Source organism: Sus scrofa, chromosome 13 (assembly GCF_054392235.1).
Source record: "Sus scrofa isolate SSC_HxYL_T2T_F1_AM1 chromosome 13, Sscrofa_HxYL_maternal_Yorkshire_Landrace_v2.0, whole genome shotgun sequence".
NCBI lineage: Eukaryota > Metazoa > Chordata > Mammalia > Artiodactyla > Suidae > Sus > Sus scrofa.
In genome coordinates, this window is record NC_139395.1 from 188,698,602 (window position 1) to 188,721,446 (window position 22,845).

At 35.3% G+C, this 22,845-nt stretch overlaps 1 protein-coding gene across 1 annotated transcript in view; it reads right to left on the minus strand.

Moving 5' to 3' along the window:
* The window catches only part of LOC146397805 (uncharacterized), a 1,134,194-nt gene that overhangs the window by 1,090,690 nt on the left and 20,659 nt on the right, over positions 1-22,845 (minus strand). Inside the window, exon 4 of the transcript XR_014823714.1 lies at positions 6,435-6,469. The gene's annotated coding sequence lies outside the window, so the exon portion shown is untranslated. The remainder of the gene's footprint in view (positions 1-6,434; positions 6,470-22,845) is intronic.

Sequence of the window (22,845 nt, forward strand, 5' to 3'; positions counted from 1 at the left end):
TTTATAGACCGAAATTGACCTTTTCTATTTGAGTAGTTTAATTTAAATATTTTCACTTTTCAAGTTTTCTCAAAATTGTAGAAATATTTTGCCAGGGATATAACATTCTTTTATTTATTATTGGTTATTTGTTAGTATACAATATTTATATACTCAATATTTATCTGATTAAAAAAATTTATCAGTGAAGATTAACTGTCCCAGATGCTTCTAGTGAACATCCTCTTTCATTTCACAGGTCAAAACTAGGACAGACACCCACCCAAACCAGGGCCAGACTCCATTTTTACTATATTCAAGAGGCCTCTAGTTGATGCAGTATCTTAAATGAGATACAGGCTTTTATAGGCAATAAACAGTATCTATACAATAAATTTTCTGTGTATTTGTATTAGAAAATGATGCCTGTTCTGGCCATACCTACAGCATGTGGAAGTTCCTGGGCCAGGGATTGAAACCACACCGTAGCCAAGGCTCAAGCCGCTGCAGGGACAATGCTGGATCCTTAACCCACTGCACCACAAGAGAACTCCCTAGAGAATGACACTGTTTATCAGTATTTACAATGAAAGCAGTTGTTGTCTATGTAAGACCCTAAATGACCAAGTTTCACCTATACTTGTGCTATTTCTGAGTGGTTGATGTCTCTTGATTTTACCAAACTATAAGCTGCCAATTTTTCTTTATAGGAGGCATTTATTTGGCAGACTTCTAAAATCCACTTCTGTATAATTTTTAACAGGGCTTCAATTAATTTTCTCCCAAGACAGGTGTAAGCTAGAAAATGAATGTAACTCACAAATAAACCCAAAGCCCTCCAGATTGTTAAACCTTTGTCCTTTATGTCCTTAGCAATTCTATTGCTGCTGGCCCCTCCTCCTAAAATATAAAATTGGGATCCAAAGTTCTCTGGCTTATGTAGAACCTATCAGAAATGTTCTCATATGGCATAATTACCACTGACCACACAATTGCACACTTAAACTACAAAGTTATATGATGTCTATCCAAGGCCAATCCTCACATCTTGAGTTAGTTCCCATGAGACAATCAAGGCAAATTTGGTAGCTAAAAATAAGATCTGAGCTACTTTTGAAAAATGACTTATTCAGTAAATTCAAAGTAATAGCTTTGGTAAATATCTCTAAATCTCATCTCCTGGGCCACACTTTCTATAGGACTGTTAAGGCTGGTTGAAAATCCAAGGTTTTAATAACTGGCTTAAATGCTCAACTAGGATTTTCAAACCTTCCACTATTTCAGGGTTGCTAGAAAATAATTGCTGTTCTTCTTGGTGAGTTCCATATTAAGGGAACTTTATATCTCTATCTTCTTCTGTTGACTCGAATTAGAATTAAGGAAAGTACTGAAATGCTCTGTTTACTCATATTCCATTTTTTTATCCAACAAGCATGTCCTGAACATTAGTGTGCAGAGACCTTACTTAGCATTCAGACAGACAGGATCTCTCCATCTCCCCCTTCACAGAGTAGGTAAAAAACACTTGAAGGGAGAGAAGAGTCAGTTAAAAAAAAAAAAAAATATATATATATATATATATATATGGGAGTGTTAACTAAATGCTTAAATGAGGATTTGATGGCTAGGAAATATCAAGGTTCTTAGGTGAAGGGCAACTTAAATGGATAGAAGACAAAAGATTTTAATGCAGCACACAGGTTCTTCATGAATTAAAAGAAAAATTGAGTCCATAATTTGTTTTCAAAAATGATATTAAAACTAATAAATGTCAAAATGGTTGTGAGATGCTTAGGAAAAAACTGAAAAATTAAAAGACGAACATCTGCATATTAGGAGTTATTGGAATAAGGTTATTTTAAAGTAATTAATGGATAAGAGTAAGAGAAAAAATATCTATGTGTGAGTATTTTAACTGGAATATTAAATTAAATTTGAACCAAATGAATTGTACTTTGTGCTTTAGGAAACATTGTTAGATCGGTAAAAATGAGCTTCCAAAAAATGCTGAAAACCCCATAAACTATTTCCATAAAATTGATCAGATGGTTTAGGGACGGAGCCTTCACTGTCAGAGGATTAAACTCTTTATATTGATCTTTGTTTCCTCCTTTTCTCCTTCTCCTTATTTCTGATCCTAAAAGCCATGGCCTTATTTACATAAAACTTTAAGCAGTACAAAGATTTTAAGAAGGCAGACATTTGACAGTAGCTAATAAAGCCAAACTCCTACCCTAGAGATATACTCAGATTTTTGATTGCCCAGCCCTGAGCATCTGCATCTTTGCTTTAGTTGGGGGTTTGGAGAGGCCCTACGCAGAATCTGTTGACCAGGAGGCTGACAGAATGCTAAATATGCAGAGAGAGCACAATTCATTTTTTCCTCTTCAAGTTCTACCTGGCTTGCTTAATCCCCAATTCTCCTCCCTGCCACCACATGCAGCAGAAGAGGCTGATAATTAATGTCTGCAGCACTCTAGACGCGATGCTGCCCTAGACACCCCAAGGCAAATGCATGTGCACTTTGCAAAGCTTAGCAACCATCCTAAGCAGCCTAAGAAGGAAAGGCAGAATGAGGGGCTGCCTTCAAACACTGCAGGGACCATCTCTCCTCAAAACCTCCACAAATGACATTTGAAGAATAGTGACTGATTATATTCCAGGATGGGGAGTAGCAGACATCCTAAATGGACCACAGGTATTTCTACTTGGGTGAAAGGAAGTGAACAAAAGGGTGGAACACTATACATTGATAATGTATTCTCATTACTAAATTGGCACTTTAAATGGTTAAGTACATAATCTCCAGTGTCAAAAACCCTGGGTAATAAATGTAAATGCCTATGCTTTGTATTTAAACAATTTGCATAATCCAATAACTCAGTTTAGGCTAAATTGTTTCATAGAAGAAATTATTTTGGTTCACAAATAAAAGAAAATTTTATAAAGACATGAATGACAAGCAGCAAAGCACATAAAAAATTGCTTCAGTGAATTCTATTGCCAATCCATCCAAAAAAAATGTAAAAGTAATTTAACCATTTGGCATATAGATATATGCAGAACTTTAAATTTCTCTTAAAGCAGCATTTGTAGTTTTTATAGCTTGTAAAAGAACCTGACAAATGTTAAATATAAGTATTAGCAGCTGTTCCTGTAGAAGACAGCTGCTGGAAGGCAAAACAAAAGTTTCCAATGACTAAAAAATTCAAAGAATTGTTCATTTATAATAAAGTATCACAATTGGCTTTGCTGATTTATGTGTTTGGCCTAATGGTAAGAAAACTTATTTCATTTGGGTACTAAATAGTTAAGATGTTAAAACCCATAGAGTAACTGTTTATGTAACTTTTTGGTAGTTTTAACTTAAATAGAAAAAAATGACAATAGGCAAACAGCAAAATTAAATTTACAAAAACATTGTTTACCACAAAACATTTGCAAATATTAGCAGTGACCAGAAAAAAAGTGGAATCAGGTATTTTTAAAATAAGTATTGATACATTTTAAAGCAAATAATTTAAATGTGCAGCTACACTCTCAAAAATTAATTTACTGATGCTGTTGTTCCTAGGGACATAAATGTGACTATTAGTAGCAAATTATAACCTGAAAATTGAGAGATAAATGTTCTTTCCCAGCAAATAAACATCATAAGTGTCTAATGAAATGAACACTGACCTGGTATCCATGATACATCATTTCTACTTCTGGCATTTCTAACTATTTGGTGATTCAGGAAAAATCAATTAACCTTCTGGAGCTTAGTTTCTTAATCAGTTTTTTAAAAAAGGAAGATGGATTAGATATCCTCATTATATCCAGTCACTGTGGTAAGCACTCTCCACTTGATCGTTAAAACAAATCTATCAGGTAGGTACTGTTTCTATCCTCAGTATACAAGTGAGGAAATGAAGGCTTAGAAAATTTGGATAAATTGCTCAAGAGGACAAAATTCGAAGTCATGAAGTTGGAATGATCTTGAAGTTCCCTTTCACCTCTGCCATTAAAATGGAAAAATAGTATTTAAATATAAATTGAATTAAAATATTTAATTTAAACACTTAAATTTTGAAATATGAACTTAAATCTTACCTGAATTAAAATGGGGTTATTTAATCTCTATGTATATACACACTGTTTCCACAGCAAGGAATGGTTTTCAGAATCTGTGCTGTGAAACTCATAGTTTCCATACTTTCCAAGATAGATCTATATTATCCCAAATGCTGCATGAAATTAGTGTATGTTAGAGCTATGCCCAACCCCCAACCATGAACTGATTTTGTCTTCTGATTCTCAGCCAAAGTAATTTTAAGTATCATTATTCAGTTAAAATCTAGCCTTAACTATGAAGTGCCCAATAATCACCAAGATATGGAGCATCTCACTGTGATAACCCAAGAACATAAGGAAAATAAAAACAATACCATTCATTTAAAGACTCAAAGAGGTAGATTGAGAGGCAATACAAAATGTGTGGGATGAGAAGGCAGGGGTAAGGGAGACATAGTGAAAACACCTGTATATACTGGTGGCTATTTTCTGCCACAGATTCCCATGCATTTTAAAGAAGCTAAGGTTCAGAGCAGCTTTACCAAATTACAGATAAATGGACAGGATAAGAACAGGTCACAGAGTACTAATAAAAAACCAATGACAGAACTGGACTTTCAGATTCTTGTCCAATATTAGAGGCAATTTTTTCATAAAGCACTGTATATAGTATTCTTACCCTAGAAAAATTCTATTTACCTTTGGCTTTATTTCCATTTCTAGGTGGCAAGAATACTAGAAAATACTACCAATACAAATGATATTTTTAATATTAAAACAAGAAAATGTAGTTTTCTGAACATTTGGTATGCGCTATTCTATATATTATTGTTTAACTGTCGTGTTCTTTCTCATAAAAGATTAGAATATGTTATGGGAATGGGAATGATACATAATACATATTTAAGTGTTTAATAATTTACATTTTGTTAATTATTTTGACTAATTTTGGGTAAAGATTGTTATAACACATAAGCAGACCATCTGTTGCTGTTAGAATTATTAATAAATACTCCCTGAACTAAGTATTTTAATTAAAAATAAAATGCTGCTTTCATTAAGGCCCATCTTAAGTGGTGTGCTCCAAAAGGAATTAATAGTGTATGCAGCTGCCAATCTCTAAATAGTGTGAAAATATTACCAACTTTTATTCATGAGAAACTACATGGATTTGGATGATTAGGGAACAATCTGTTGAGTCCTCTAATGCCTTCTGCTGTGTGGGATCCAGGAGTGTATCAGTCAATGAAAATGACACCCTCCATTCTACATACTATTCCATAAATTTATCAAGGAGTCAGACTAGTGTGAATGCTTTTTTCTTAACTGTATCATTTTCAGTTTTTATCTTGTAAAGGGGAGAAGCAGGCACTAATCACCTGACAAACTTACTTCATAATAGTGTTCTGTTAAAACAGGTCTCTGGAGTCAGATGGCCTGGGTTTAAATCCTATTTCCCTACTTTCTAGCTGTGTGATCCTGTGAAATTTACTCAACCTTTCTGTGCCTTAATAACTCTCATGAGGACAATAGTGTATCACCTTTATATGGATATTATAAGAACCAAGAGCTCTTGGAAGAGTGCTTAATACAGAGTGAGTGTTTAGTTAATGATGACTCTTAGAATTATTACTTCAGTATTGTTGTTAATCCTGAAATGCACCTTTGTGACTCTTCTTTGAGGATTGCCTTCAAATGATGAGTCAGCTTCATTCACGTTTTCTTAAGGATGTTAACATCTTCAAATTTTTGAAATTTGAACTGATTTTTCCTTTGAAACTCAGTGTTGATTAGAGCAAAGGGTAATGAAAGAGGGAAGTCAGGAAACATGGAAATGCAATTTTTAGTCAAAAAGGACACATGACAAGTGAGGAAATACGTGTACACAGTTTCTAAATTTCAAAGAAAAAATCCTGCACACATGCACGAGTACCAATCTCCCTTCAAATACAAGTTCAACAAGTGGAGGGAGGGAGCAAATGATAAGGAAAAACAGAATAATGAAGGGAGCTAGAAATCAAGAAAAGAGGAGTTCCCATTGTAGCTCAGTGGAATGAAAAAATGACATAGTATTCATGGGGGTGCAAGTTTGATCCCTGGCCTCTGTCAGTGGGTTAAGGATCTGGAGTTGCTGTGAGCGGTGGCATAGTCCAGCAGCTGCAGCTCCAATTTGACCCAATTGCAAACATGGCTCAGATCTGGCATCCCTGTGGTTGTGGCATAGGTCAGCAGCTGCAGCTCTGATTTGATCCCTGGCTTGGGAACTTCCATTGCCATGAGTGCAGCCCTAAAAAGAAGAAAAAAAAAAATGAGAAAAGAATAAACATAAAGGAGACTCAGAATGTTGAAAATTTTAGAATTACGAATAAAATATCTAAAGGGGAAAAAAAATTACCTACTTTTATGTTAGTCCTTTTGCCAAGAAAATCAGGGACTGAAAGAAAACAAAAACAAAAATTAGCTGAACTAAAGTCTGCTTAACTGGTTTACATTCCGGGACAGCTGATCATGCTGTTCCTAATCAGAAACAATTTCCTTTAGGGCCACTTTGAATAGCCAATGTTCTAGGTTCCAGAAGTGTTTTCACCTTGGAAACTTGCTTCCCACCCCTCTAGTTTTGTCCAGAACTTTCTTAACTGTCTACCACTCCGGCCAGTCCTTCTTTATCTCTTCTGTTTTGCTCTATGGTCTGACCTTTAAACACAGATTTGAGTCCCATCCTTGGGCTGCATCAATTCTTGCTTTCTCTGGTCATCTTAGATGAATTTTCTGTATCCATGACTTCAAAAGTCTTTCATATTTCTTTTCCCTTTTATTTCTGACCTTGACTTCTCCTCTGAGTTTCAGACTCTTTAGTTGTAATTGCCCACTAACAATCTCTATTAGGTTTTAGTGCAGGCACCTCAAATTTAACATTTCTAAATGAAAAAATATCTGCCCTATACTCCTTTTTCAACTATATTAATCAAGACTCTGTATTGTTAAAATAGCAAAAAGGGGGTTGAAAGGCAATTTTTAGGAGAAAGAAGGAGAAAAGACTAGAAAGCTCCTAGGATTCATCAACTTTAGAAATGATTGCATTTAGGATCTCAGAAAATTTTTATCATAATTTCCTGATTTTTCCATCTCAGATCTCAGTTGTCTTCTGTTCTAGCTCCATTCATTAGGGTATCCAGAAGATTTAGATTTATGTCATTTCTTGGCAGCTCAGAACCCAAAGAGAAGTTTTCTCTTACCAAAATTTCCATCAGTGTGGGCAAGACTATCCCATATTAGGATTGGCCATCTCTGTTACTGGCAGTGGAGTTAGCTATATTTAAAACATGGGACTAAAAGGAGGCGGAATCCTTCTTCAAGAAATATATGGAATTGTTTTAAACAGATGTCAATGGATGTTGAGGAGGCATAGAAAAGATAGTTCCAAATACCAGCCTAAATATACACTGCCTCCTCTGTATCTTCAGTTAATCATCTTGCCTGCAATCTATTCAGATATCTAATCTGGAAACCAGGTTAATTTCAAGGATTACTTCTCTTGCATTGCCCATATCTAATCTCACATCCATATCCAAGAACGTTAATTCTACTTCTGAAGTTTTTGTAAAATCTGGTCTCTCCTTGCCATCTCAACTTTCATTGTCTTTGTCTCTCTTTTTGAATTATTGTTACTGATTATTCCAGCTGGTTTTCTGCAGTCTTTCTCCTTCCATTTAATTTATTCTGCTGATTACAATCCTGTTCTTTTCATACAGAATAAAACCAAACTTCTAAGATCAGTATGTTCAGTCTTACATTAAGGATTCTCATCACTGTACTTGGAATACCTATGGAAGAGACAACCAATCATCAGGATATCTGCCAGATGTCAACTTTCCTAGGGATTTCTGAGTTTAATTATTTTAAAAATCCTTGGACCCTGCTTATTCCACATCAGCTCACAAACGTGCTTCTTCTCTATCTACCCCCACCCTTGCACTCCCCTTCCTTATAGATCCTTTTTTGACATGACTAACTCCAGTTGTTCTCCTTTCTCCCAAACCTTCTAACTAAACCAGATAGAATATTAGTCATCCTCAGTGGCTTCCATCACATCCCTGCCTCGCAGAAACTTGGCTTTTCCTGAAGATATAGTTTCCCATATAAACTTCTCAATTGGAAGACACTAGTTCTCAGAGATTCCACTCACTCCAGAGTTGTGAGATGAGAATAGCACCATTCTTGCTTTTCAACAACATGTTGGGGCCATTACTCAGTCACAATTATGTCAAAATTACTGCTACGTGGAGTTGGAAGACTTCTGATAAAAACACTCTCTTCTTCCCCTCAACTAAAAATCCTTATTCTTTTCACTCCTTAGGAACCTTAGTATTTTCTTCCCACTCCATCTGGTGTCATGGTTCTGAATTACTTCACTGAATTACATCAGTGAGTAAGACCCAACCAGTACCCTAATCTTCCAATTACCTTCTTTATTTCTAGTGACCTTCACCTCAGCTCATCTGAAATCTCCCACTCCTGTAGCAATGCCTTGAATTACTCCTCCACCTATAATTTGCATTGCAATACACCACTCCCCAACCAAATCATACTATCTTTTTTGCTAGCTCTCTCTCTATAACTCCTATTGCACCCTTCTTTGTTCTTACAGGGATTTCCAGTTGTCTGGCCCCTCTATTTTATTCCTATTAGCAATTTTCTTTTCATCTCCTTAATTAGATACTTAGATTCCATTAAAATTACACTTCCTTCAATATCATCAACTTTTTCTCCCTGTTGTTTTGCAGTTTTATTGTTCTAGAAAACTATAAACTGGTTGAGTTCAACTCAGACTTGTTGGGCTTCCATCCAGTTTTATGAGAATTGCCTTTTGGCTTTCTTCCAGATTTTAGTCCAGCTCACCTGTCACCATTCCCACCAGATCCAAGATTATTCAATGTTTATAGCATATCAGCTCATATTGTGTTTAGCTATTTATACACCTTTCTCCCTCTCCAAACATGTTGAGAGCAGAACGTAAATCTTAGTTACTTTTTCATTCTTGGCATCCAGCACATGGTAATAGTTGAGTAAAAGTAAAATAAATGCCACATTATGACATATTAATCTTTCACGCAGTGGGGTATATGTTCCATATTTAAAGGAAAAGCAATAAAAGTTATTATTCCATGTGTTAAATTTGAATTTATGGTAACTTTACTAGAATATGTTATTTTTATTAAGGAAAAACCATAATGTTTTTCTTTCTTATTAAATGATTGAAGTTTTTTTAGCATGAAATATATTTGGTTAATTAAGACAGAATGGATTTGTTTTAAGAACAAAGAGAATAGGGGGTCCAGAAGCAGACCTATAAGTAACAGTTACCAGTTCAAGGGAAAGTTAACACTGTGTTATGGTGGAGAAAGGAAGCTCTCTCTTTAATAAATGATATGTGGTGAACTGGACCTCCTTCCCACAAACCAAAAAAAAAAAAAAACAAAAAACAAAAAAACTTTGAAAACATCTTCAAAGTTTTCTCAAAACACAGAAAAAGCTAAACTAAAAGAAAAAAGTATTAAATTATACTTATTAAATTGAAGAACTCTATTCATTAAAAAGACACTTGCTGTTCCTGCTGTGATTCAGTGGTAATGAACTCAACTAGTATCCATGAGGATGCAGGGTTGATTCCTGGTCTCTCTCTCAGTGGGTCAAAGATCCAGCATTGCCATGAACTGTAGTATATGTCACAGACATAGCTAGGATCAGGCATTGCTGTAGCTACAGTGTAGGCTGTCAGCTACAACACCTATTCGACCCCTAGCCTGGGAACTTCCATAGGCTGTAGGAGTAACCCTAAAGAGACCAAAAAAAAAAAAAAAAAAAGACACTGTTAAGAAGTTTTCTTATGTTTAATTAGGTTAAGGATCTGTTTTGCCACTGCAGTGGCTCAGGTCACTACTGTGGCACAGGTTTGATCCCTGACCTGGGAACCTCCATATGCTACAGGTGCTGCCAAAAAAGAAAAAAAAAAAAAGACACTTTTAATAACTTACTAAAACAACCTAAAAGGTTCATGATGATATTCATACTATATATAGCCTCCAAAACACTAACTTTTAGTATATATATTTTTAAACCCTAAAAATCAGTAAGTACTCCCACAAATTAATATTTAAATACAAATAATCCTTCATAATAATTTATATCTTATATTCAAATGGTCAGATCACTTGGACACATGGACACACTTCACAAAAGAGGTTAACCAAATGGCCAATAAACATATGGGATGGTGCTTAACCTCATTAGTCATCAGTGCTACACACTGACCCAAATGACTAAAATTAAAGAAACAAAAAACCAAGACTACAAAAATGTAGAGTCACTGGAATTCTAATACATCACTGATAGAAGTCTTAATTGGCATAGCCACTTGGAAAATTGTTAGCATCTATTAAAACTAAACATATGCATAGCAAATGACTCAGCCTTTACACTGCTAAATTTATGCCTTGACATTCACCAAAAGACATGTAAGAGAATGCTTATGGTTTCACTAGTCGTAAAAGCTTTAAATTGGACACAACCTAGATGCCTAATAGTAATGGAACCGATAAATGTCATAGTATATTCACACAAAGGAAGATGATAGAGCAAAAAGAAAAAAATGACATTACCACATGCAACAATATGGATGAATCTCTCAAACATATAAATTTGAATGAAAGAAGCCACACATGGAAGAGCCCATATGCCTGATTCCATTAATATAAAACATAAAAACAGGGAAATATAACACATATTGGTCGAAGTCAGGACAGTGATTCCTTTGGAAAGAAAGGGGCTAGTTTAGAGTAGGAGTATGAGAATAACTTCTGGGATGCTAGATACAAATATGTGTTCAGAAATTCTCCAATGTGTGCAATTACATTATATGCAATTTAAGTTTATTATACTTCAATCAAAAATTTTAATATACCTGGAACCTATGGTATACAAGGCATCTTTGAGATGAGACAGCATAAGAAAAAAATAATAAAAGAGAATAAGAGTTCAGAGAAAATAAGAAAAGGGCCAAGTTCATAAAAGGTGTACTTTTGTAAATTGAACATGAAAGGTCTATAGCTTAGCCACTCATAAAAAATATAAACTACTTAAAATTAAATCATAGATTTCCTTACATTCTATTCTGTGACCTCCTTCAACATGGGTTGACATTATTGTGTACTGACTTTTAAAAATGTTTTCCCTCAGTGCCTTCTGAGAGTCTTGCACAATAAAATGAACATAGTTTTGTAATTGACTATATTCTTTTGTCTTTATCACAACAGGATAAATGGTTCTGTGGTGTTCTGAATGATCATTTAGCAGTACTTTTCACTTATAATTATCTTTATACACAAGGTTTCCTAGAATATTGTTGGTACCCATAAACAAAATTTGTATGTCAGAAACAGCATCTCATTTTAAAAAGTATGTTTGCTTCCTAATTGAAAAATTATATTGCTTTTGGCACAAACTGAAAAGAAAAGCCATCAAATGAGATGTAGGTAGTGTTAAATGACTAAAGATTATAAAAAGCTTTTATAACCTGGAATCCCAAGTTACACACTAGCTAAGATGCATTCAAGGAATGTGGCACTTTATGGCAAAGTGTGAAAAAAGAGTATTATATTAAAGCAATTTATTTTCATTTTTTTGTTCTGCACTCATCTGTGATAAATGCAGCAAGACAATAGACTACAGGTGGCAGATGGTTATTTAATAGGCATAAAAGTCAAAGCTAAACTATCCACTTTTGCAAAACAATTTTAGGTAAAAGATAAGCCTTATTATCATTGAGACTAACATTAAACTCATTAATAATTACCTTAAGAATGTGTTTTAGTCACTTCAGAATCTAGTGTCAGTTAACAATTGGTCTTTCTAATATTTTTGCAGAACAAATTTAATAGAACAGTGAAGATAAAATCTGATAATATATGCATATTTAACACAGATATATAACAGATATACAAAGCCATGGACTTTAGATTTTTGACTGTAAAGTAGGACAATAATAATGGTTTGCTTGTTTGTTTGTCTTTTGAGGGCCACACACTACGGTGGTTCCCAGGCTAGGGGTCTAATCAGAGCTGTAACCACCGGCCTATGACACAGCCACAGCAACGGGAGATCCAAGCCATGTCTGTGACCCACACCACAGCTCATGGCAATGCTGGATCCTTAACCCACTGAGTAAGGCCAGGGATCAAACCAACAACCTCATGGTTACTAGTTGGGTTCGTTAACCACTGAGCTATGACAGGAACTCCCAGCAGTGGTTATTATACAACCATTTTTATAGGACAGGCACTCTGCTAACTATGCAATATAAGTTATCACTTTTAAAAATTATAAAAAATTCATGGTCATGTGGTAGATAATCTCCAAAAATAGATGCCATCAATTCTTTCTCTCCCTATAAGGACATGCTGCCCCTCACATCAAGAGATGGAATTCAACTATCCTCTTATTAAATCTGGCCTGGCTTTGTGATGTAAAATTAAAAAATAGAAATGTGGCCAGCCAAGCCATAAGAAGACTTACAACTTCTTCCTGGGTCTTCACTTTTTTTTTTAATCATTTTTTAATAGTTATTTCCCCAATACAATTTTTTTCTACTGTACAGCATGGTGACCCAGTTACACATACATGTACACATTCTATTTTCACACATTATCATGCTCCATCATAAGTGACTAGACATAGTTCCCAGGGCTACACAGCAGGATCTCATTGCTTATCCATTCCAAAGGCAATAGTTTGTATCTATTAACCCCAATAACCCCAAGCTCCCCAACCACCCCACTTCCTCCCCCTCTTTCTTAGCAACCACAAGTCTATTCTCCAAGTCCATGATTTGCTTTTCTGTGGAAAGGTTCATTTGTGCCTTATATTAGATTCCAGATATAAGTGACATCATATATGTCTTTCTCTTTGTGACTTACTTCACTCAGTATGAGAGTCTCTAGTTCCATCCATGTTGCTGCAAATGGCATTATTTCATTCTTTTTTATGGCTGAGTAGTATTCCATTGTGTATGTATACCACATCTTCCTAATCCAATCATCTGTCAATGGACATTTCGGTTGTTTGTATGTCTTGCCTATTGTGAATAGAGCTGCAATGAACATGTGGGTGCATGTGTCTTTTTTAAGGAAAGTTTTGTCTGGATATAAGCCCAAGAGTGGAATTGCAGGGTCATATGGTAGTTCTATGTATATATTTCTGAGGTATCTCCATACTGATCTCCATAGTGGTTTTACCAGCTTACATTCCCACCAACAGTGCAGGAGGGTTCCCTTTTCTCCACACCCCCTCTAGCATTTCTTATTTGTGGACTTAGTAATGATGGCCATTCTGACTGATGTGAGGTGGTATCTCATGGTAGTTTTGATTTGTATTTCTCTAATAATCATTTGTTTTTTTTTTCTTTTAGGGCTGCACCTGAGGTATATGGAAGTTCCCAGGCTAGGAATCAAATCTGAGCCACAGCTGCCAGCATATGCCACAACCACAGTAACACCAGAGCCAGGTGCATCTGTGACCTGCACTGCAACTTGCAGCAGCATTGGATCCTTAACCTACTGAGAGAGGCCAGTGATTGAAGCCACATTCCTTATGGACAATGTGTCAGGTTCTTAACCTACTGAGCCACAGTGGGAACTCCTCTTTCTGGGTCTTTTAGAATACATGGTCTTGGGATACTTCTTAGGACCCACCCATTTATACTTTAAGAAGCTCAAGCTCAGAGCTAGATTCATAAGCATGCAGCCTGTGCTATCATTGTTTTGAAATTCTTAAATTTTTTTTTACAAGAAACCCTATACTTTGCATTGGGTCCTGCAAATAATGGAGCTGGTCTTGTCCAAACCACGCAGACAGGATGAGCTCCCAGACTGAGCATAACCCACCAGTCTTGTCAGTGAGGTACTTGATAATTTAAATGGTGGCAGTCACAGTCCACATCTGCCAGTAATTGCATGAGAGACCCCAAATGAGAACAGTTCAGATAAGCCAGTCAACCACTAGAACCATGAAGAAAATAAATTGTTTTTTAAGCCATTAAGTTGTGGCATGGTTTGTGTATTACCCAGTAACATAAATGAGAAAGGCAGGTATTATTATTAACTCATATCTTCCTCATCTTAAGCCTATGAAGTAATTTCTAACATCATACTCATCTTTGAAGGCAGAGAGAAGCAATTTTTCTAAGACCACGTGGCTAAGCGGTTGGAAAGCAATGAGTCAAACACAGAGCCCAAATTCTAGATTGCTATTCCTTAAAATAAGTGTCTAATACACAGCAATATTACTTCATTTTTCTATTTTAATGTGATTTTTTTCTCTTTTTGTTCCACTAGTTTCCCAGATTTCAGCTCTAACAATTTCATATATATATACTTCCAAATTATCACTGATGAGATTTCAAGAGTAGTATAAGGGTGGCACCTTTCAGTACTTCCTCATTTCCTTAAAAAACTTCCAAACCATAATAATTGTAGATACCTCCATTTTAATGCTAGCCAATTATGCTAATAGGCATTCATTACTCATTCCTACTGATGTATATTCAACTTTTATGATTATGTCCTCTTCTATCCCCTGCAAGGTCATCATTAATTCCTAATTACTCAAAATTATTTTCCCACGCATATGCACCCATGAGGTCTTTGTAATGGGAATTCATTTCTCAAAAGGGAATTTAAGACCAAGTCTCAGATGTTCAAAAACTGATGAACCAGGTAGTTGACCTGAATCAGTTAATTAAGCTATAGAAAGTCACCAGGGAAAGAAAAGGCACATCGTTAGGTTCATTTTTCTGAAAAGTAAAAATTTAAGGGCTCCTGGGAAAGCAAAGAGATACCTTAAATATGATTTCTTAAAATTTTGTTCCAATTTGGCTATAATTCAACTTTTCTGTTTCAAGTATTAACCTAAAGCACTTGAGTGAGACACCCGATAAACCACTTTCTTTATTAAAATTGCTAATTAACTATTAGCCTGAAAGTGAACTCTAAATTATTCTTTTGTTTGAGTTTGAATTCTTTCAAATTAAGTTGAATGAGTGTTGAGAAAAAAATTTCGCTTCTAACAAAGACGCTTCAGATAATATAATTCATGCTTGAAATGTGTCTGTATTCAAATACACAGCAGAATCCACAAGGCAAATGTATATACATTTTCGTAAAAAAAAACAGAGATCTGTAATAGTAAATTCTCCAAGTTTTCTTGGAGAATTTTTCTCTTAATGAAAATTATTATATAAATTACTATTGCTATAACAGTAAATTCTCCAAGTTTTCTTGGAGAATTTTTCTCTTAATGAAAATTATTATATAAATTACTATTACAGATCTCTGTTTTTTTTTACAAAAATGTATATACATTTGCCTTGTGGATTCTGCTGTGTATTTGAATACAGACACATTTCAAGCATGAATTATATTATCTGAAGCGTCTTTGTTAGAAGCGAAATTTTTTTTCTCAACACTCATTCAACTTAATTTGCTGCCTGATGGGAGGGGGAGGGAGTGGGAGGGATCGGGAGCTTGGGCTTATCAGACACAACTTAGAATAGATTTACAAGGAGATCCTGCTGAATAGCATTGTGAACTATGTCTAGATACTCATGTTGCAACAGAAGAAAGGGTGGGGGAAAAAATGTAATTGTAATGTATACATGTAAGGATAACCTGACCCCCTTGCTGTACAGTGGGAAAATTAAAAAAAAAAAAAAAAAAAAGAGAAAAATTCTGGCTCCCTATTTATAAAGCAGAAATTAATTAATAAAACACATTTTGACCACTGTATTCCAGTCTCCTCCATGTCCCTTATTCAATTATTTTTTTACAAAGTAAAATACTGACCCCCCCCCCAAAATACTTCTAATCCACCTAGTATCCATGAGGACGTGAGTCTGATCCCTGGCCTTGTTCAGTGGGTTAAGGATCTGGTGTTAATGTGAGCTGTGGTATAGTCTGCAGACACGGCTTGGATCCCATATTCCTATGGCTGTGGCATAGGCCAGTAGCTACAGTTCGATTGGATCCCTAGCCTCCATATGCTGAAGGTGCAGCCCTAAAAAGACAAATAAATAAACAAACAAACAAATAAAATAAAACGACATAGTAGCATCTCATTTCTCTGATGTAGTTTCATCCTGTTATGTTATTAAATGCTAAAACTTTAAAAATTATTTTGTATATTTCAATAACAACATTTAATTATTTTATCAGGGATTATAAAATAAAGGATAATAAACATCTTTTAAACTTTTTTAAGGAAAAGGAACTATCAGAGTTAAGCCATTTTTGCATCTTCTAATGTGATAATATGGTTAAGGATGTGGAAATAATATGTAGGTGATATTTGATAAATGCTTCTGAAATGAAGGAATGAATGAACTGAGGTTTGATTATAACTCCATAATTTCTCTGAAAAACAAAAGAATTTTGAAATTTTTACTCATTTTCTTCTCTCAGTATTGAGAAAGCAGCTGGCTCCTTATCAGAAGCAGTGAAATTAAGAGGAAACTGTTATATTGATAGAAAACTACAGTGAAGATAAAAATATAAAAATGTGACTCCATTTAATTTTTGGGGGGTTGGGGCTTTTTAGGGCCTTACCCTCAGCTTATGGAGGTTCCCAGGCTAGGGGTCCAATCGGAGCTGTAGCCGCCAGCGTACACCACAGCCACAGCAACGTGGGATCCGAGCCACATCTTCGACCTACACCACAGCTCACAGCAACACCAGATCCTTAACCCACTGAGCAAGGCCAGGGATGGAACACACAACCTCATGGTTCCTAGTTGGATTCGCTAACCATTGAGCCACAACAGGAACTCCAGATTCTATTTAATTTTAATTTAACATTAAAATTCACTGATGTACATATCTGAACTTCATGGAGAAAACTGTATCATTTGTTAACTTCATCCCTCGTACCTAACATAGTGGCCAACACATATATTTGCTCAATTAACATTTGCTGAGTACAGAAAAAAAGATTTTTATTTTATTGTTGTACAGTTTTTTTAAATAGTCTAAAATACTATTCCAGCTATCATATTCTGAGGGTTTTTCAAAATGCCATGGTATCTCTATCCCATTCCTAATTTATCACTGATAATTGTTAGCTATAATATAAAATAATCATTCCCAATAATTATTCTTAGAGGAAATCATTACAGATTTCTTGAAACATGGCTTTGAGGAAAAGCAGAAAATTGAGATATTTTATTCTTTTGGTCTAGTTGATGTAGCACGTTATCCAATTGAATTATTTATTGTTGTATAACAAATCATCCCAAACTTTGTGATTTAAATTTATAATAATTATTGTCTCAGTTTATGAAGGTTTGGAATTCAGGAAGGTAACAGAGTCTCTATGGTTGCCATCTCATTTTAGTGGGGCTGCAATCATCCAAAGGCTTGTCTGGGGCTGGCAGAGCCAGTTTCTACTCCCTGGAATGCCAAGCTATTTCCTCTCCACGTGGGCTACTCTGGTATCTTCATGGCATGGCAGATGGCTTGCCTCAGAGTAAGCAGTGAATGGGACCAAGGAGGAAACTACAATGACTTTTATAACCTAGCCTTGAAAGGCTTGTGCTGTCACTTACTCAGTATTCCATTGGCCAATCAATCAGCACTGATTCAATTGGTAAGAATAGATAAGCATGAATATGCAGAGACAGGTTTATTCAGGAGACATCTTGGAGACTGGCCGCCATACCAATTATATATGTAAAAATATAAAACCAGATAGGAGTTTATATTGTTTGACCTATGACCAAAAGGCATTCACCATTAACTCTAGTGAAAGCTTTTCCATCTACATTCCCACATGCCCCAACACTTTTGGCTTTATGTTAAAATAGTCTTAAAAGGTTCAGCATAAACTTTTATTTTCATAGTATTGGAATAACAATTTAATCATAGCTAATGCATTATTTGCAATTTCTTCATTTTCATTTCTTCTCTCATTGATTTAATTCCAATAAATTTACATTTGATATACACAAAATAATAAAACCATAGAATTTTACATTGAAACCATTTGAGTATGAATAGGGTTATTTCTCTTTAAAGTACATTACCCAAATTGTTTCCACTTAACCTTTTGAATGGAGCAGGGGCAGACTAAGCTCATAGACTAATTTCATAGAAATAAAAGTCAAATTCAACATAGAAGAGAGGAAGGAGTGTGAAAATGGGACTCTAAGGAAAATTACAAATTATGGGAATGTGAGGTTAATGAAAAGCATAAGGCATCTGGGATTTATGGGAGGGACCAATGTGGTTTTAGCACTTTGATGTGGGAGAACTCTCTCCAAAAGGCTTCTGACTGATCTTCATTAGGCCTGAGCAGGCCCAAATGCGATGTTTTGAGTCCGATCTCTGAAAGTAATGGTCATATTTATGGACTTTCCATTTCAATAATATGTTGAAATAAAATTGCTTCTATGACCTAGTTGTACATTCTCCTCAACATCATTAAATAAAGGAGTTCTCTTGTGGCCAGTATGTTATGGATCCAGCATTGTCACTGCAGCAGTTTGGGACACTGCTATAGTGTGGGTTCATTCTCTGGCCTGGAAACTTCCATATGCCATGGGTGTAGCAAAAAAATATCATCCAGTAAAGCATATTATTGCATGTCATTTACTATGACATAGAATGTGTTGTACTTTATGCTAATGACATGGACCACCATAAAAGAAATGTGTTGACTTGGGGAATTGTTGTCAAAATCCACTAGGCCTTCAGAAATTTAATTGGAGGAAAAATTTAACGTCATTTACTATAAGTTTTAGAAAAACAAGTTTTGTTCTTGGGGATTCTTTACGTTATAGTAGAAAAGGCTCAGACTTTGAGAAAGTAGTTGAATATCTCCCTACTCACTGGTTATAAAACCATGGTCTAGCTACTTATGCTTTCTTTGCCTCACACATAAAATAGGAATAATACCTACCTCACAGAATTCTTATAAAGATTCAGTATGACAACACATATAAAGCGCCTCATATAGTAGATGCCTATTAAATGTTTGTTCCCTTCTCTCTTTTGCTTTTTATTTGTTCTCATTATGAATATTTTCTGATAATATCAAATCAATTTGCTGGCAGCCAATATTAATCCTTCAGTGAAAGCTTTTCTTAAAGTTTACTTCGTGAGGATTGAATATTTTACTCACAACCTTGCTTTATATTTGAAAAGCAAAGCCACAAGTATTTCCTCATCTGTCTTATGTCTAATCCCTTTCATGAAATATTTAAAAATTTTTCACCATCATCATTCTTAAGATAATCCTTATGTAAGTTTTAATAACTTAAAAAATTTTGCCCTGCTTATTATTTATTGACCATCTCTTGGGTTGTTTGTTTATTTCACATAAAGTAATATTGGGATCTTATGTGATAAAAACCATCATTAATATTTTCATTTTCAATTTCTTTATCCTTCTTCCTTAAGTAAAAAAAAATATATATATAGTGTGAGTATAACGTAGTACAAGAAGAAGAAAGTTCTGTTCATTTAGATTCTTTAATCTCTTTGCACTTACTACTCCCATTTCTGAAACTATTTTTCAATGATTCTTCTGTGCATTACTTTCATGTCCTAATAAATATCTAAAACATAATTACTTCCCTCTTTGTTCTATAAACCTTCCAAATTCAAAAGTGAGACTTTTTTCTAATCTATTGTTAAGCACATAGGTATTAAATATCACTATAAATTTATTTTTCCAATTTCTGGTTACTGTTTTCCTCCTCCAGTTTTCATCAAGGGAGCTTTAATGTGAAAAATGTGGATATGAATGAACAGGTACCACTACATTGTTTTCTATGTGAGAATGTGATGAATATATGAAGGCTGCCAGACTCTTCAGCATGGCACGTGGCATTCATAGGGCCCCATAACCTAGCATAAACCTACATTTCAGAACACATTTCTACTCACATGAACATACAGACATTGAAAGAAAGGAAAACTATGAGGGAATGTAGAAATGTCAGGACTCCAGACACAGCTGAAGATGAATGAGTCCTTCATATAAGACATCAGATCGGGAGAAGACACACAAGCACATAAATTTTTACTTCGGCCCTACTTACCTGTCTAGTCTTATCTCTTCCTTCCATTTCTTTTTCACAGCACACACACACACTTTTGTGATTTTAGAATGATCATGTTCTCTCACACATCTTGATATTTACATTTGCTGTTTACCTTTCCTGTGCCCTTTTCCTCCCTAACTTCATCCTCACTTCCTCACCTCTATTCTCCCGTGACACCACTTCCATGAACAGTTTCTACCTAAACTATATGATTTGGCTTCTTTATCTCTTGTCCTGATAAGTCTTCTCTGATTTCTCTTCCATTACCTAGCCAGTCCAGAATATGCGCTCCACCTGTGTACTCTCCTTAATATTTAGCATACATTGCAAACTTTTATAATTTTCAGATGACTTATCTATATCTCCATTCTTAACCCCTTGAAAATAGGGACTTAACATTAGTCTTTGCACTGCCCAGAGCACACACAATGACTGAAATGATATAACATTCAATGAGTGTTTGATGAATGAATGAGTGAATGAATGAAATCTGAAACTTAGAAAAACCTGGAAATGTATGATGAAGACAAGCAGAAAATCATGCCAAGCCTATGGAAAGATCCTAAAGCCATAGCTGCATGTGCTTTTGAAGCTCTGGAATCAATGAATAATTGTACAAACTGAGATGAACCCTCCAACCAAGTACCCAAAGATAGGGGACAAAATCATGTGGTTTGGAGTAAAGGATTGAATACACTGCATAGGGCAAAGCAGGTTTTTATCCAAACTGATTAGCTAGGAAGAAAGATGAGAAAGTTAGTTGAGAAGAACTGACCATATTAAGGTCAGAATCTACGTGTGCAGCATGAAAAAAAAGAAAAATGCCGGCAATAAAGGCCAGGTGATGCAGAAGGCAATTTCATAGGCAGATGAATTATAAATAGAAAATTGCCACATCCAAAGATTATACAGTCTTTTCTCAGGAAAGTATCCAGGCCAGAGAATGAAGAGCCAGCAATTCAACAGATAAAAAGCAGAGGCAGCTGCAATTTTATAAAACATTGATGACGACAGTAGATGTATGATTTAAACTCTAAAATTTTATGGAATTTCTACTAAGCAAAAATCAACTCCTACATGACCAAATCAAGGCCACAAGCTCCATGAGGGCAGGCCTATAACTGTGTGACTCACTGCTGTATCTATAGCCTAGTACTTTGTAGAAACAGAACAGGTATTTGAATAATAAAATGATGGGTCTTTCATTCTCATGACATACCAACTTCTCTTCACTCTTTCCCTCTCAGTGTTGCCATTCATCCACTTGGCCAAGCAAGAAACAATTAATCATCCTAGACTTTCTCTATCTTACCCACTCTCCCAAAATAATTATCAATATGCAACTCTTATTGATTATACTTGGAAAATTTAACTTAATGAATCTGTGAAATCTGATGCATTTTTTTCTCCATTAGCATAATGCCTGTTCAGGCCACCATTCTTATTCTTTTGCTCTCCTGCTAAGTCCTTCTCACCATCCTTCTGTTTCTAATTGTTCTGCTAAAATCGATTCTCCTAATTACCACCATGCTAATCAGAGTTGTGGGTTGAATTATTTTTTCCCCAAAAGATATTTTTAAATGCTAACCTTCAATACCTGTGAATTTGGAAACAGATTAATATGAGGCTGTATTATATTAGTGTGCCCCAATTCAATGACTGGTGTCCTTATAAGTCTTAATTTAGACACAGGGGGAAAAAAAGAACAGAGAGAATACTAAAAGATAATGGAGAGATGACAGAAGCAGAGATAGGCTGCATCTACAAGCCAAGGGACATCAGGATTGTCAGGAGCCATGAGGAGGTAGGAAGAGGCCAGAAAGGATTCCCCCCAATCACAGAGACTTCAGAAAGAGCACAGCCCTGCCTGCTGATACCCTTATTTCAGTCTTTCAGCCTCCAGAACTGTAAGAATACATTTACTTGTCTTGAGTTGCCCAGTTTACAGTTATCTGTTACTGTAGTCCAATATAAATAAATTTCAATTAAGTCACTCTGTTGCTCAACATCCTTTTTAAACTATTTTCTTCCAAGGGAATACAAAGTCTTTTCTCAATCCTAAAGAAGACCATGATCTAAATACTTCCTAACTCCCTGGATTAATCTCTTGACAGTTTTACTTTCCAGGTAGACCACTCTTCAGCAACACAGCACTTGTTTACTTTCCTCCAATATGCCTCAACTTCCAGGCCCTCATGAGTGCTGCTCCTTCTGCCTGAGCATGCCCTTTCTCCCCACTTCCCTCCTCGAATTAACATGATTAACTCTGATATTTTCTTATCTCAAAGCCTCATTCCATTAGGGAGAACTCTCAAGATGTTGAAACTAATTCAGGCTCACCTGCTGTGTAGCAGATAGACTTTACTCCAAGTATTTGATTAATTTTCTTTTCTGCTCTGTAAACTGTAGATTCACTAAAGGGAAGAGTAACATCTTTGCTGTTGTATCCCCTGTATCTGATGTAATGCTTTATGTATTACTAGGATTACCTCACTATTGCTAGCAGATCACAATTACCACAACTATTACTACTGGTAATAATAAAGAGCTAACAATGATTGAGCAGTTATTTGTACAAGGAATTTTGCAAACAATGAAAAAATGTATCATATGATTGAATATTCTCATCCAATAGTGATTACCTAATAAGCATCATTATTTAT